The 12,812-nt window shown below is 39.4% G+C and overlaps 1 long non-coding RNA gene across 28 annotated transcripts in view; it reads left to right on the top strand.

The window, feature by feature from the left end:
* The window catches only part of LOC110597942 (uncharacterized), an 87,790-nt gene that overhangs the window by 49,185 nt on the left and 25,793 nt on the right, over positions 1-12,812 (top strand). For 17 of the 28 annotated variants that reach the window (XR_013431727.1, XR_013431724.1, XR_013431740.1 and 14 more), the window contains 4 exons: positions 1,972-2,102; positions 4,218-4,294; positions 5,074-10,984; positions 11,133-11,271. This is a non-coding gene — a long non-coding RNA (uncharacterized LOC110597942). The remainder of the gene's footprint in view (positions 1-1,971; positions 2,103-4,217; positions 4,295-5,073; positions 10,985-11,132; positions 11,272-12,812) is intronic. The other 11 variants (XR_013431732.1, XR_002483740.3, XR_005733354.2 and 8 more) reach the window with 11 other exon arrangements.

The raw sequence follows: 12,812 nt of genomic DNA on the forward strand, positions 1-12,812 counted from the left end.
TTCTCAGGTGGTGGCCTAAAGAGCGAAGGTGTTTTGATTTCAGAGAAGACAAGGGGACAAAGAGGAGGCTTTCGCAGAGGCATTTCTAGTGCAGAGGACCAAACTGCGCATCACAGTTGCCATAGAAACCTGATGTCATTATGGTGACTGATGACATTCTAAAGGAAACTGACTTGTTCTGGTTGTAGGGCGGAACTGAGCCTCCAGGTGTTGGATTTGGGGGAGGTTGTGGGTGTCATTTGTGGGAGTTGAACCCTCCTGGGATGTGGGAGTGCTCTGCTGATTCCAGATGGAGAGAGATGTGGATTCTCCTGGGCCCAAGGCAGCATGATATCCTGTTCCCGGGTGTCCTGGACCTATTTTCCATGTAAAGGCCAGAGGATAAGACAGGGAACAGCTCTCTGTGAGCCCAGCTTGTCCTCTGTAAAATGGGGTAGGAATGCTCACCCACAGGACTTTGGGGACCTTCAATGATAACACCTGCTTTCCTAATAGTGATTCCCATGTCTCTTAGATTGATGAAGAATATGTAGTTGGTTTGATGGTGGTCTTTACAATCTGAGATTTTAATATGACCATGCATTTTTTCATGGTCACCGCGTTTTTGTCCGTTTTGAACATTGAAGCCAGGAGTGCCTTGCTACTGAGCCACATTTTCCACCCTTTTTGTTTATTTATTTTTATTTTATTTTGAGATGGGGTTTCACTAAGTTGCTTAGAACCAGGCTAAGTTGTTCAGGCTGTCCTGGAACTTGGAATTCACCTGTCTGAGCCTCCCAAATGGACACTGAGACTGACTCACTAATGACATTTTTAAAGAAGCCAGGAAATAATCAAGTGTTATTTAAAATGTCAAGTATGAGAACTTAGTATTTTCAAAAATAATGCCATATATTTGCTCTATTATAATAATACCGAGCTATGGTCCTTAAAGTAACCAGGCAGATCTAAATATTATTCTTATTATTTCCCAGGACATAACATCTTAAGTTCTATAGTACCTAACTTTCATACTAAACCTAATGTCCTGTCCCCAGGCAAGCCAAGCTCTTCTGTTGCTATAGATTAGGTTTCATGTTCCAGAAATATATTTAAATGGAATTATGAATGTGTTTTTGATTTTTATTTGGCTTCTTAAACTCATCCTGTTTATTTTTAGATTTACCCATCTTCTTGTGTTTATTGATGGTTCATTCTTATTTATTTATTTATTTATTTATTTATTTATTTATTTATTTTCACAGTGCTGGGGATTGAACTCAGGACCTAATACTTGTTAGACAAGTGCTCCAACCCTGAGCTATTCTCCCAATATGATTCATTCTTTTTAATTGCCAAATAGTATTCCAGTATTTGGATATACTACAGTCTGTTTTATACATTTACCTGTTGTTGGATATTTTGGTTATTTCCAATTTGGGGCTTTTGTAAATAAAGCCACTGTCAGCACTTTTGAATAAGTAATTTCATGGAAATATGATTTTTACCCCTAGGGCAAATGTTTAGGAGTACATGAATGGATCATATTGTGATATAAGATTAGCATGGTAAGAAACTGCCAAACTGACTGCCGTGGTTATACCCTTTTGCATTGCCAGCAGCAGTGTGTGAGAGGTATATCCTCCACAATCTTGTCAGTGATTGGTATGCTCAGTCTTTTTAATTTTGGCCATCCTCCTGGGAAGGTACTTGTATCTCATTGTAATTTTTCTCCTATTTTGGCTAATGATTAATGATGTTGAGCATTTTTTTTCATACTTGACATTCATATGTTTTCTTTAGCAGAGTTCAAATATTTTGCCTGTCTCTCTTGTTGTGGGATGGAACTGGGAAGAGGGTTGTGCAGCCTTCAGTTGAATGAGTGGGAACAGGCAGGTTGTCACCACCAGATCCCATGTTTCATGTGCTTTCCCATCCTCATATGTTCCTCTATGTCCCATGTGCTTTATTTCCCTTTACTCTCCCTTCTAGAGTATAACATCAGAGAAGGGTGGGAATGCTGTACTCCAGAACAAGGGGCTCTTGGAGAAGAACCAAGTTTGCTATGGAATCTGCTGGAGAGGTTACTGGAACAAGAATGAAGAGGTCATAGGTACACAAAGGTATGTCACTTCCCTTCCACCAAACTTGTGTGTTCAACAGGATAACAATTCCCAACATTCTCAAACATCAGAAATACTCTGAAGTTGGGCTGTAGTTAGAAACCATAGTTGCTTGTTAGAAAGCAGCCAGAGGTCTCAGGTGGAGAGAGAAACCAGGGCACTGCCCAATAATTTCATTAACAGGGACACTCCAGATGTTCCAGAACATTTCATGGTAGGCACCAAATTAATGACACTTAAGATGGGCATGGTCGTGGACGCATATAATCACAGCTGCTTAGGAGTCTGAGGCAGGGGTATCAAGTTGAAGGCTAAATGGGCACCTTAGTGAGATACTTGTCTCAAAATAAAAATAAAATAAAGAGCCCTGCGGGTACAGCTAAGTAGTAGTGTCATGGCAGAAGACATGTCTTTGTAGATAGGTCCTAGGAGTTCCCAGAGGAAGGGGAATCTTGAGTCAGGACTAGCAGGGTTCTTGGCCTTCATGACTGAAAAGAATTTTTGCACATGCCAGTCTCCAGAGGGAGAGACAACTACCCATTGGTGTAGGGTGTTAATATTCATATATGGACAGTTCCTAGGGTGTGGACTAGCAGTGGAGCCAGAGTGGAACTTCATAATTTTGTGCCAGTTTTCCCTGTACTTGTGCATCGCCCACATGTTACAAGGGCACAGGCCAAGGGCATGTCACTCAGAAGTTACAATTGTTTGTTGTTGTTTTCCTCATTTCAATGGTTTATGGGTACTTCTTTTGAAACGCAGTATCTTTACTTTTATCCCCAAATTTCTGTCTCAGTAGAGCATTCCTGGGTTCAATCATATTAACTGTAAAAATAAGTGAATAAATAAATGAAATACCAAAAATTAAAAATAAAGTAAAATAGAAAACAATAAAAAAATTTAAAAAAACAATTGTATTTAAATGTCAGCTCTTGAGGTCAGACTTTCTTTAAAGTGTGGCCATTGACTACTTCATCAAGAACATCGAAGAGTTCTTGTTAAAAAATAGCAGATGTTTAGTTCAACCCTAAGTCTGCTGAAGCAAAACCATGGAGATGGGGTGGCAGGTCTACATTATCATCTTTCCTCTAGTTGCTTCTGGTATTTATGCAGGTTTTGAAAGCAATGCTGTGGACTTTCCAAAAATGTCTGCTAAACTTTTGAATCATTTAATGTCTAATTCCATTAATAGTTGCTGCTGCTACTCACCTTTAAATATCTGTGTCTTGTCTGTTCATCAAATATGTAGTACTTCCTTACTTTAAACAATAGTTATTCTGTAATTTATATACATGGCTCTAATATAGGTTCTGGGGAAACAGGCTCTCTGGAGCTGTCATTTTAGTTTGGGAAAACTGCTAATAGGGAAACAAATCAATAAGGGTAATTTCATACAAGATTCGTGCTTTGAATTAAATAAACACTTAGGTAGAAAAGAACCTGGACAGAGATCATGATAGATGGGGTTGTCAGTGAAGTTCCTTTTCAGAAAGTGGCATTTGAATTGAGTCCTAAATGCCAAGAGGAAGCCAGGTATGGAACAGGCCATTCTGTCCCTGTGTTTTGTGTGGATACCTGTTGATCCAGGATCAGAGTGAAAGCTCAGTGGCTGGATCCTGGTGGACAATGTGAAGACTGGTGAAAGGTGAGGTGGAGAGGGCAGCTGGAGCCACAGGGTTTGGGCTGAGTAAGGAGTATGGATTTTATTCTGAGTGTGGAGTGAGTATGGGCATGACATGATCTGTTTCTTTTTCTCAGGTGAGTCTGTGAATGGATTAGAAAGAGATTAAAAAGCCTGCGGTGACAATCATTTGGAGAATATTGCCCAAGTCTATGAGAGGGATGGGATCTGCTGTAGCTATATGCAGAGGGAGGGATACTCCTGGATAGGGTGTGTCCTGAGGTATGGCAGGAGGGACCTGTAGTGGCTGTGCATGGGGGCTATGGTAGGAATGAGACAGAATCAAAGAACACCGGTCTTATTTGGTCATGTGGAGATATGAATAGTGGTACCTCATCCATGCTTCCTTTCTTCCTTTCTTTTGTACTGGTGATTTAACTTCTTTACCACTGAGTCACAACCCTAATCCTTTATATTTTTTTATTTTGAGACAGGATTTCCCTAAGTTGCTGAAGCTAACCTTGGCCTTGCAATTGTCCTGCCTTATTCTCATGAGTCACTGGGATTACAGGTGTGTGCCATCCCGACTGGCTTGTGATTCTGTTTTTTGAGATCAGTTGCTCCTTGTGCCTGATATTCTGAGAATAGTTAGTTCAGTTTTCCAATAGTAGTTGTAGTGCTATTTAGTGATTTAATATTATGTGTCAGTTAACAAATAGATTCACGTAATGGTTGGGGTTGTAGCTCAGTGGTAGCATGTTTGCATAGCGTGTGTGAGGCAGTGGGTTCAATCCTCAGTATCACATCAAAATAAATTTAAACAAAAAGATAGTGCCCATCTACAACTAAAAAAATTGAAAAAAATCACTTGTAAGTCTATTGCCCTTTATTAAAGAGATTCAAACTCTAAAACCATCAAAACCATAGAAACTCAACTTGCAAGCATTTATGCAACAGCTCAGGATATTGATCATTTTTTTAGCTTGTAACCAGCACACTTCTAAGGGTTTTCAGGTATTACCTCAAGTAATTCTCAAAGTGACAATCTATGAGGTAAAGACAAATGTTTTCCCCTCATTACAGAAGAGGAACCTGAGGTACAGACCCAAGAGCACAGAGCCAGATGTTGCAAAATCTTTGCAGTAGATTTAAAAAAAAATAATAATGGCATCCCAATCCGTTTTCATAAAACAGAAAACAGAAAGTAACGTTTGTTTTCAAACATTTTGTCTTAAGTACTTAAGGATAAGTACTACATAATCCCAGGTTTGCAGAGGAGGCATTATAGTGACTACAAGGTTTACTAAAAATATTCAAAGTCATGCAGTTTTGTTTTGTTTTGTTTTTTAGGGATCTCTTATGCAGTTTTTAAGTAGCAGTCAGAGCTAAAATCCTAACCAGCACACTCAGGAAGAAGAAACACACCACAGTTGAACTCTGTCATCCTATTTTGGGTAATATTGGGTCAGGAATGTATGTCTTTGGGAGGATGTGGTGCTTGGGTAGCTATTGTGCCTTAAAGCAGATGGTGTTTGAGAAAATAAAAAGATAATAATTGTAAAAACAAAGGATAACAAATATTTTTAAAAGTAACACTCCTCACAGATATGCATTAAACAACTGACTGTTCAGTAATTCCTTGGACCTCCAAAGTGAATTATTTCCCCTTTATGAACTCAGTGATTTTTAAGTTGGGAATCACATAGTTTTGCTCTCTATACTTCCATGGTTGGGAGGCAGGGATGGCCTGACCCTCAGTGATGGATGAGCCAGATAAGGTATGTGGTGTCTTACGCAAGGTCACTTAGAGTTTGTGGATTGGATTGGCACTGTGGTCCAGGTATATCTGTTTTTTTCTCACATGTATATGTCTGTTGAATATGCCATTAGCATTGTTCCTGTATATGATAAATCACTTGTTAAGGGCTTAGAGGGTACATGTTCCTCTAATCTCAACCTGCAGGTAATACAAGAGGACCCTAAGTTCTTTAAATAAGGAAAATGTGTGTGGTTGTTCCTCTTCTTCCCCATACTCTATTGAGAGGGTAGGAGAAAATTCCTAAAATCATAGCATGTAGACTTTTTTTTTTTTTTTTGGTATTTAACTCAGGGACACTATTTAACACACTGAGCCACATCCCTATCCCTATTTTGTATTTTATTTAGAGACAGGGTCTCACTGAGTTGCTTAATGCCTCAGTTTTTCTGAGGCTGTCTTTGAAATTTCGATCCTCCTGCCTCAGCCAACCGAGCTGCTGGGATTACAGGTGGGCACCACCACGCCCAATGCCTGTGATCTTTTGTGTCTGGCTTTATTCATTCTTTATATTGTGTGTGATATTTACATTATTCTGAGAGAGGTGGGGAAAAAACCAAAAGTGTATTTTTCCTGCTCTCATGTTCAACACAGCATCTATGAGCACCAAGTTATGTGGGGATTTCTCCCAACCAATATTTAATCAATTTTGTATCAGATTTTGTAATAGACACCAGTCAGGTGTTTGCTAATTCTTTTCAATTCTCACACTGTTTACCTTGATATAGCATTAGATCCCACTGGTTGGTGGCTCAGGCCCACCTGTCTACACCCTCCTCACTTCAGATGTCAATTGTAAGCACAGGTCACACCAACGAAATATAAATTGGGGTTTCAATAACCTTCCTTGTGTTTGAATAATTTTCTAGAGCAATTCACAGAACACTGAGAAACAATTCACTGATGTTTACCAATTCATTGTAAAGGACATTTCAAAGGTTACGGGAGAACAGCCAAATTGAAGAGATGCACAGAACAAGGCATATGGAAAGGGGCACAGTATTTCCATACCCTACTCAGATGGACCAGCCTCCAGAAACTTTCATGTATTTTTCAACCAAGAAGCCCATCAGAACTCTGTTGTGATCTGGGGGTATTTGGAAGACATCATTGCATAGGCATGACTGAGTACATTATTGTCTATTGATGATCAACTTAACTTTTAATGCTTTTCCCCTGCATAAGGGTTGGGGGAGGGGCTAAAATTCCTAACCCTTCTAATCATGCTTTGTTCTTTCTGGATGACTAGCTGCTCTAGTTTGGATCTTAAGTGCCAACCAAATGCCCGTATGTTGAAGTCTTTGTCTTTAGAGTGGAACTACTGTGAGGTGTTAGGCCCTAGAGGAGGTGGAGTCTTGTGGTCCTTAGGTCAATGGGGCATGCTTTTGAAAGGGATTGTAGGACCACAGACTCTTCTTCTTTCTCTTTTCTCTCTGGCTTATGATGTAATCAGTTTTATCCTGTCACAGGTTCCCACCATAATGTGTTGCCTTACCATAGGACCAAGGCCATCAACTGGATCCTTGAAAACTGTGAGTCAAATAAACCATTTCTCCTTAAAAGTTAATTATCTCAGATTTTGTGTTATAGTGATGGAGAGCTGACTACCTGAAGCCATCCATGGGCTCTCAGCCACCAATCATGTCATTAGCACACAAAAGAATTATTTCTCAAGATTTCAAGAGATTTGGGAGCTTTTTGTCAGGATTTGGGTATTCTTCAACTTTTGACTTGTTATGAATTTTGGTCCTGTGGACATTCTTGTTTGTATTGATTTGGTTCAGGAATCACTAAACTCAAAATAATGCTCATTGGCAAACAGATTATTTTAACCTGAAGGAATGTGAGAAAATTATAGAAGCAGAAAGCTGTCACTTTCTTCTGCCTTTCTCCCCTGAAGCAGGTAATAAAATCCTCAGGTGAGACGTACCCTCTCTATTCCCAGAGGACAGTAGCATCTTTATTTGTGAAGGTGAAGGGCCTCAGAAGAAAGTCTGACCAGTGGTGCCTTGCTCAGTTTACTTCATGTTAGATCATTTCCTCTATCGCATTTCTCCACAGTTGTCTACTCTTCATCCAACCTCTCATAAAAGTATCAGATTTAACCCTTTATCTGAGTCTCCATTTCTTTATGAAGGCTCCCATTTCATGTAAAACATATATTTAATACTTGTGGATGTTTTTCTCTTGATAATCTGTCATTTATTATCTTCTGTTTGAGGGATCTCAGCCATGAACCCAAGATGGGTAGAGGAAAAGTTACATTTTCCTTTCATATAGTATGTTTCAGTGGACATGTATTTCATTTATCTTGAGCATGTACCTGAGTGGCATTTCTGTGTATGTGTACATTTAGCTCAGAGGATACCACCAAGCAATTGATCAAGGTGATTATTCCAGTCTCTACTCTATTCAAATCTATATTCCAGTCTATATTTCAGCCATGTGTAGAGTTCTGCTTGTTTCACTGCCCTACAAACCCTTGGTATTTTCCATCTACTCCATTGTTATTTTCCTAGTGAACTTATGGTGATATCTCAATATGATTTTAGTTTTAATTTGTGTTTATTCTCTCTCTGATGAATTAAGTATCTATTTATTCATTTGTCTTTTTATTTATTTTTTTTTTGTACCAGAGATTGAACCCAGAGGCACTTAACCACTGAGCTTCATCCCCAGCCCTTTTTAATTTTTTAGTTTGAGACAGGGTCTCACTAAGTTGCTTAGTACCTCACTAAGTTGCTGAGGCTGGCTTTGAACTTGTGATCCTTTCTTATTCTAAGTGTCTCTTAATCCAAATAAGGTCCATGCTTTTTTATTTAACCTTCCAATTTATTTGCTGAGAATATTCTTATCTTGTGGAGACTCAATTCTGGATTTTGCTGATTGAATCTGTATTGGGTTGTTATATCCCTCTGTCTCCTTCTATTTTACCTAAATGGATATGTAGGTTTAAGACTTTATTTTAGACTCAAGTGTTTGCACAAGGGGACCTCACATGTAGGGGTGTGTATTCTTGTAGGATTGCATCAGGAGCCACACTGTGTCTCTCCTGTGTATTGAGATTGGTTATAGGGTTCAGGAGTGGGCAGCTTCATCCATCCATTATAAAATTTTTCATCTTCCTTTCACATCAAGGTTCCCCCTGGTCTCTGATGATCATTACCTTGATCTGAATTTCATTAAATTTTGTGAAAATGATGATGTTCTAATTCTGATTTCTTCTGCATACATTTACTGGAATCTTCTATAAAAATTTTTTTCCCTCATCAAATATTCGGTTCCACTGGGGTATGGGATGAAGAGGAAGATAGGATGAGTTCTTTGTTTTTGTAGTATTTCCACTTTTCAAAACAATGAGTTGCACAATCAGGAGAATGCAAATCAAAACTACACTGAAATTTCATTTCACCCTAGTCAAAATAGCAATGATGAACAACAGAAATACTGAAAATTGTTGGTGATAATTTGGGGGAAATGATAGACTACTACATCATTGATATGGTTATAAATTAGTATAACAACTTTGGAAAGCAGCACAGAGATTCTTCAAAAGATTAGGAATGGAAACACCATATGACCCAGTTATCTAAATTCTTCGTTATTTATTCATTATTTAAAATCACCATACTGTAGTGACACATGCATATCAACATTTATAACTGCACAATCCACCATAGCCAAGTTAAAGAACCAGACTAGGTGCCTGCCCATCAAGAAAATGTGAGATTGATCTATCTATCTATCTATCTATCTATCTATCTATCTATCTATCTATCTATATGTGTGTATATCTCACACACACACACACACACACACACACACACACACACACAATGGAGTTATGCTTAGCCATAAGGAAGAATGAAATTATGTCATTTGTTGCTAAATTATTTCATCTCCCTGCATTCCAGGATCTGGCTTTTAAAAGAGTCACAAAAATAATCCCCTTCAGGGTAACTGGGGTTCTTCTCATGGATATTATTTCAGGTCTGCATTTCTTTTGCAGATAACAAGTAGTTTGCTGAGGAATGTGACATATCACTTAAACCAGGCAGGGCTACTGGTAAATTGCTTCTTGGAAAAAAAGCACTTGGAAGTCAGCACATGGACCTATTTTATAGAATTATTTTCTTAACCTTGTTTTTACCACTCACATCTTTCTGTCCCCTATCACCAAGAGGCTTGATGGAAGAAGGCCTGGCCTATGGGATCCCTGTTTCTCTTTACACTGTCAGCAATCATGTAAGTCATTCTTGTTATGCAGCAGGAGTAGGTGTGTATTAAGGCTAGATGTGTTTTATCGTGGATGTTCTTCCATTTGGAGAAAATATCAGGAATGCAGGATAAGAATTCCTGAGAATAAACTATTGTATGGTTAGATTGAATAGGTTTTTCCCTAATAAACGTCTATATTATTGTAGATATGCCTCCTTACAATAACTCAAATGGCATTTTGGGTGTTCCTAGTTCATTTAGTCCCATGACTACGGACAGCCTCTTGCATTTTCTGCCACAGATGGCTAATTGCATAGGATGGTATGTAAGTTTTGCATGTTCTCCTCTGAAGGCTAGCTCAACTTCAAGAGCCCTAGGAGACATCTGTCCCTGGGTTTCTATGGACAAATGATATTCTCCTAAGGTCATTTTTAAAGACAACACAATTCCTGATAGCAAAATATGCTTTATTCCAACAACCTGGCCAGAGCGTTCCCAAACCCGCAATCCCCACTTCTGTTATCTAATTAGTATGGTTTCTCGTGTATCCTGAAGGTTGAAGATGTTTTGATTTTAGAGAAAGCCCTAGGGACCGAAGGGGGAAAAAAAATGCTTGAACGGCATTTCTAGAGTATAGGAACAACCTGCACATTATGGTAGCCATAGAAACATGATGTCATCATATTGACAGTGATCACATTAAACTGTTGTCTCCTTTGAAAAGGAGACAAACTTGCTCTGGTTGGAGAGCAGGGCTGTGCCTCCAGTTTTCTGAACTCAGCATAGGGTGTGAGTGTCCTGTGGTGGGGACTGAGCCTCACTGGGTTGTGGGGAGAGGAAGGGATCCCAGAACTGAGTTGTTTTGTTCCTACTCTGGGGCTTGGTGTCTCTACTGACTGGAGAGGAAGAGAGATGTGGGACCCTCCTGGCCTCAGGCAGCATGATGTCCTGCCCCAAGGTGTCCTGGACCTACTTTCTATATAAAGAAGTGCTGGAGGATGAGACAGGAAGGGTCCTCTGTGACTCAGCTTCTCCTCTGTAAAATGGGGGTAGAAATGCTCACCCAAGGGATTACTGGTACTTTCAGTGATAAAACACAGTGCAAGCCCATATCCCTGTAGTATTGTAGGATCATAAATGCCCGTATGAATTTAGGCCACTTCTTATTCTTTTTCAATTTTATTTTTACAGGATGATAGACAAGGAACAGAGAAGGAACAGGCCATGGTGAGAAGTCCATTGCACTTTCTGGTTGTTACAACTACTATCCAATTATATAAGTGCTATTTGTCACTGACCAGTGCTAGCATGGTTCATGGCAAATATTTATCTCATAAAGAATAGTAATTGTTGAATTCTTTCTTCCCCTGGACAGCTCTTCATCTAGTGACTGAGCTCATATAAAGTGTCTAAAGAAGACAGTTTCTGAGGATGGGGTCATGATGGTTGCTGAAGCTTCTACCCCAGAGCTGAAGGGCGGCAGTATTCAGCAGACCACTGACACTTCCATACTGGTGAGATATAATGCCTGGCTCAAATGAGTTCATAGATCTGTACAAGGGTATATGGTGGAGTAGCACACATGAGGTTCACAAATAGTCTGAAAGTAGAAAAACTACTTTGATCTCATCCTTTAAGAGGATTAGCAGGTGGATTTTTCTTCCATCGCCAGTTCTGTGCTTTGAGTAGCATTTGAGGCCCATCTAGAAAGTTACTCTTAGTTTGAAAGCAATGATATGTCCTGATTAAGGAAGAACGTTTATATTATCATGAACTTGCAGTAAATATACCTATATTTTCTTATATAGATTATAATAAGCAGTGGTTCCCATATATCTCTTAGATGGGTGTTGGAATGGCAGTTGCTTAGATAGTCTTTTTAGGAATTTGAGATTATAAGATTGATTCTTCCCTGGCAACCACAGTTTTATCCATTCTATAATGAAAAATTTTTCAGTTTTTTTTAGACCTTTATTTTATTTCTTTATATATGGTGCTGAAAATCGAACCTAGTGCCTCACACATGCCAGGTAAGTGTGGTACTGCTGAGCCCCAGCCCCAGCCCTCAGTTTTTAATTTGTTGTAATTAGTTATACATGACAATAGAATGCATTTTGGTACATTGTACATAAATGGAGTATAACTTCTCATTCTTCTGGTTGTACATGATGTAGAGTTACACAGGTCGAGGGATCATATATATGCATAGAGTAATAATGTCTGATTCATTCTACTATCATTCCTAACCCCATATGCCCTTTTCTCCCTTCTGTCTAATCCAAAGTATCTCTATTCTCTGCCTCCCTTATTGTGAATTACCATCTGTGTATCAGAGAAAACATTCGGCCTTTGGTTCTTTTGGATTGGCTTATTTCTCTTAGCATGATAATATCCAATTCCATCTGTTTACTGGCAAATGCCATAATCTCATTCTTTAAGGCTGAGTAAATTCCATACCACAATTTCTTTATGCATTCATCTGTTGAAGGGCACCTAGATTGGTTCCATAATTTAGCTATTGTGACTTGAGCTGCTGTAAACATTGATGTAGTTGCATCACTATAGTATGCTGATTTTAAGTCCTTTGGATATAAACTTAGGAATGGGATAACTGGGTCAAATGGTGATTCCATTCCAAGTTTTCTGAGGAATCTCCATACTGCTTTCCATATTGGTTGCAAAAGTTTGCAGTCCCATTAGCAATGTGTGCGTATATCTTTTCCCCAACATCCTCACCTGCCGCAGTCTGGCTGGGCACAATTCAGGAGCCACTTGTCAAAAGAAATGAACTTTATTTTTAGACCACACCACACAGCTCCTCAGGAAAAACCCTCAGAGCCCAACTGCCACCACCAGCTTCCCACAAGCCTCTCAACCTCCCCCACTCCTCCTGCTCTTGAGGCCCATTGGCTGGGTCGTGTGGGCGGAGCCAAAAAGAGTCCCCCAATGGGCAGCTCTGTGATCTGAAAGGGCGGAGAAACAGTCCAATGAGCATCACCGCAGAGGAGCCAATCAGTTGGCAGCTAGAAGTTTGCTGGGGCCGCTGTGAGCCAAT

The sequence above is a fragment of the Ictidomys tridecemlineatus genome, chromosome X (assembly GCF_052094955.1).
Source record: "Ictidomys tridecemlineatus isolate mIctTri1 chromosome X, mIctTri1.hap1, whole genome shotgun sequence".
NCBI lineage: Eukaryota > Metazoa > Chordata > Mammalia > Rodentia > Sciuridae > Ictidomys > Ictidomys tridecemlineatus.